The sequence below is a fragment of the Pipra filicauda genome, unplaced genomic scaffold, assembly GCF_003945595.2.
Source record: "Pipra filicauda isolate LSUMZ 115617 unplaced genomic scaffold, ASM394559v2 scaffold830_size70568_pilon, whole genome shotgun sequence".
Classification (NCBI taxonomy): Eukaryota; Metazoa; Chordata; class Aves; order Passeriformes; family Pipridae; genus Pipra; species Pipra filicauda.
The window spans coordinates 1-4,097 of record NW_024105010.1 but is presented as its reverse complement, the minus strand read 5'-3'; the positions used below and the strand labels follow the sequence as shown (position 1 = coordinate 4,097).

General features: G+C 59.9%; 1 long non-coding RNA gene across 1 annotated transcript; it reads left to right on the top strand.

Moving 5' to 3' along the window:
• The first annotated feature begins 3,138 nt into the window (after window positions 1-3,138).
• LOC120325117 lies at window positions 3,139-4,037 on the top strand. The gene is made up of 3 exons (XR_005566943.1): window positions 3,139-3,316; window positions 3,415-3,453; window positions 3,808-4,037. It is a non-coding gene; the product is annotated as an uncharacterized LOC120325117 (long non-coding RNA).
• The last annotated feature ends 60 nt before the right edge of the window (window positions 4,038-4,097 follow it).

Below are 4,097 nucleotides of genomic sequence, written 5' to 3'. Positions count from 1 at the left end.
CATTCCAATTCCAGGTGTCCCCATTCCCATTCCTGGTTTCCCCATTCCCATTCCTGGTGTCCCTAACCTGCTCCCAGTGTCTCCATCCCTCTCCCCGGTGTCCCCATTCCCAATTCAGGAGCCCCCATTGCCAGGTCCTGATGTCTCCATTCCCATTCCTCTTGTTCCCAGTCTACTCCCAGTGTTCCCATTCCCATTCCAGGTGTTCCCATTCCCATTCCAGGTGTCCCAATTCCCATTCCCCCTGTCCCCATTCCCATTCCTGGTTCCCAGGGAGGAACTGCTGGATGCTGGAGGAGGAGCCAGAATTTATTGCCCAAACCAGGAGATTTTCACACCTAAATTACGCCCCGGTGATGTCACCACTGTCCCTGTGATGTCACCAATGTCCCTGTGATGTCACCAATGTCCCTGTGATGTCATTGATGTCCCTGTGATGTCACCGCTGTCCCTGTGATGTCACCAATGTCTCTGTGATGTCATCGATGTACCTGTTGTGTCACTGCTGCCATTTCCCCTGCTGGTTTACCTTAAAACCAGCACACCAGGTCTGTGCCCAACGGGGGTCCCTGTGGATCATCCAACGCGGGTCCTCCCATGGCTGATGGAGTTGGAGCAGCGGCCGAAGCTCTTCCCGCAGTCGGGGCACTCGGGGCTTCCATTACTGGTGGGTCCGTGGGTGGGAGGTCAAGGAAGAGCTCTGCGTGAAGCTCTTCCCACACTCCCCACAGTGGAAGGGCCTCTCCCTGGTGTGGAGGCGACGGTGGGTGTAGAGGGTGGAGCTGTCCCACATTCCCTACACGTGTAGGGCTGTTCCCCAGTGTGGATGTGCTGGGGGCTGAGCAGCTTGGGGCTTGTGCTGAAGCTCTTCCCACATTCCAAGCTCTTGTAGGGCCATTCTCTGGTGTGGATGCAACGGTGTTTGCAAAGGCTGGAGCTGTCCCTGAAGCTCTTCCCACACTCCGCACACGTGTAGGGCCTTCCCCACTGTGGATCATCTGGTGTCGGAGCAGGTTGGAGCTCTGATTGAAGCTCTTCCCACATTCCCCACACATGTAGGGCCTTTCCTCACTGTGGATCATCTGGTGTCGGAGCAGGTGGGAGCTCCGAGTGAAGCTCTTCCCACATTCCTCACACATGTAGGACCTTTCCCCACTGTGGATCATCTGGTGTCGTAGCAGGTTGGAGCTGTGATTGAAGTTCTTCCCACACTCCGCACAGGTGTAAGGCTGTTCCCCAGTGTGGATGCGACAGTGCTTGCGGAGGTTGGAGCTGTCACTGAAGCTCTTCCCACACTCCTCACACGTGTAGGGCCGTTCCCCACTGTGGATGTGCTGGTGCCTCAGGAGGTCAGATCTCTTGCTGAAGCTCTTCCCACATTCCAAGCACCTGAAGGGCTTTTCCCTGCTGGGAGGCTGCTCAGGGACCACCAGCTCGCAGCTCCGCCTCAAGCTCCGGCCGCCTTCCCGGCACACGCTGGCTCTTTCCTCCTCACAGCCCCCTGGGCTGGCTTTGGAGCCCCTCCTGCGGGGGCATCTCCGGCCCTTTTCCTCCCCGCTGCCTTCCTGCGCCGGGGAGCCCTTCAAAACGACCTCTCCCACCAGGCTCTGCCGCCGGGATTTGTCCTCCGCGCTCTCCGGCCTCACCTCGGGGCCTGGGGCAGGAAGCAACAAGGACACGCAGGGGATTTGCCTCCGGCCCACAGGGAAGCCCAAGGACATCCCCCCATCTCTGGCCCCGGCAGGACGGTCACAAAAGACAAAAGACCGACCCAAAGGGGCACTGACTTCCTCCTCACCTGCCTGGGGGGCCCGCGGCATCTTCCTCTTCCTCGCAGCCTCCTCCTCCATCCGCCCAACCTTTGGGAAGCAGAAATCCTGCTAAAGGGGAAAACAAGGGGTGAGTGCGTTGCCTTGGGGGTTCCTCCTGCCCAAGTCCAGCTCTAGGACTCACCGGGTAACTTGTGCCCATAAAAACTCTCAAAACACCAACATTCAGCCCAAAAACCCCTCCCAGGAGTTCCCCCACTCTGCTCTCTGGGGTTTGGGGGGTCCCCCCTGTCTGGCCTGATGGCACTTCTGCCTGCATTGGGGTCCCCCTTCTCTGGGCTGCCGGGGGTCCCGCGGCTTCGGAGGGTTCCCACTCGCCAGGGTCCCCTTTAGTGTTGCCAGGGGGGTCCCAGGGCTCACTTTTCCCCACTCTGCCTCCCAGGGCCGGCCGGCCCTCCTCTCTCGCCTCCCACCCTCGCAAACCTCTTGGCGCTCTCGGCTCCCACCCCGCCTCAAGGCCCCCCCTCCTCTCCACACTCCAAGGCCTTCCCCCTCTCCGGGACCCCCGCTTAAGGGGCCCGGCGCTCCCTCTCTGCTCCCCCCCCTCCAGCATTCCAGGGGTCCCCCAGCTCCGGGATCGCCCCTCTCCGCTCTCCCCACTCCGCGGCTACTGGGGCTCCCCCCCGGCTCTCACGGGGGGCCCCCAAACCGCTCTCGCCCCCCCCGCCATTGCCGAGCCACCGCCAGGACCTTTGGGCTGCTCTTCTTTGTGCTCCCGCTCGGCTCCTCCCTCGGCTGGGCCTCCGCTTTTGGTGGGTTTCCTCCTCCGGGATCCACCCCCTGCAGCCCTTCCCCCCCTGGCCCAGCCCCCTTGGACCCCCCTTGGGCCCCCCTTGGGCCCCCCTTGCCCAATAAGTCTGATTATACAGACAAGCAATTGGTTTTAATCCACAAAACCCAAATGTAGAACCCAGCACCCTGGGCCATGAACAAAGTGCTGTTCCTTGGCCCCCCCCTGAGACCAAAGTTAAAGAGAGAGGGAAAAACCTGCTGGTGGGAGAGCTGTTGCAGTCTGGTCAAAAGTGGGGATTGCAGTCCAGTTGAGGGGGGTGGTCTCAGGCTGGTTGAGAGCGGTGAGCTGCAGTCCTCCTCTGGATCCCACGAGTGGTAAAAAAGTTCTGAAACTCCAGGTTTATATATTCTCCAGTTCAGGCAGGAATGCCCAGTCCTCCCCTCACAGCGGGCAATTCCATAAAAGGATGCTTAGTTCTTCCCTCAGAGCGGGCAATTCCATAAAAGGATATGAGGATGTTCAGTCCATAAAAGGGTAGGAGGGTGCTCAGGACATCCCCCCCACCTCGCAGGCCTCTCCTGACAACAGTTCCTGGGAAAATGGCATGGAAGACCATAGAATCCACAGTTTTGGGCTGCACCCATCCAGTGAGGAATCGGTCCCAGCTGTTCTAACTAGGACACTGTGTCCCTCATCGCTGCCATCATCATCATCATCGACCTCGTGGGAGTCGGTGTCTGGAAGCTCCGATCCGGTAACTCCCAGGATGGGGGTCGGGAAGGGGCACGGATCCGCCCGGCAGCATTCCGGGGATCCTGTGCCACGGGTGCTGATCCCGCTTTCTTTCCATAGGGAAGAGGGAGGGGAATGGATACGACCCCGCACCCACCAGTGAGTCCCAGCAGCGTGTGTGGATCCAGATCCTCTGGGCAGGGATCCCAGGATGGAGGCCGGGATTCCAGAGGGGAATGGGGGCCTAATGGCTGGAGTGGGATTGGAAGGGGATTCCAGCTCAGGGCAGGATTCCAGAGTGGGATCAGGTGGAATTGTGGACAGGGATCAGGGTTGGATTCTGGAGTGGGATTGGGGTGGGATGGATGGAGTGGGATTGGGGTGGGATGGACGGAGCAGGATCAGGAGGGATTCCAGAACCGTTCCTACTCTCCCTGGGCTCCACAGCCGGCTCCATCCCCTGGGATGGGAACAGGGACATGGTGACTCCTTTCCCTGCTCTCATCCCGGCAGGAATCACAGCCTGAGCGATCCTGGAGCTGGATCCGCCCCTTCCCTCTCCCTGCGGAAAGGCAGGAGCTGCTGGCAGAGCTCATCCCGCTGCTCCCACCCACCCCGGCCCCCCTGCGGCTCTTCCCGATGGATCAACTTCCTGCTTTTTCCCGTGTGAAACCCAGGACCACAATTATTCCTGAGGTTTTAATTTGGGTGTGAAAATCTCCTGCTTTGGGCAATAAATCCTGGCTCCCTCCTCTGGCATCTGGCAGTTCCTCTGTGGGAACCAGGAATGGGAATGGGGACAG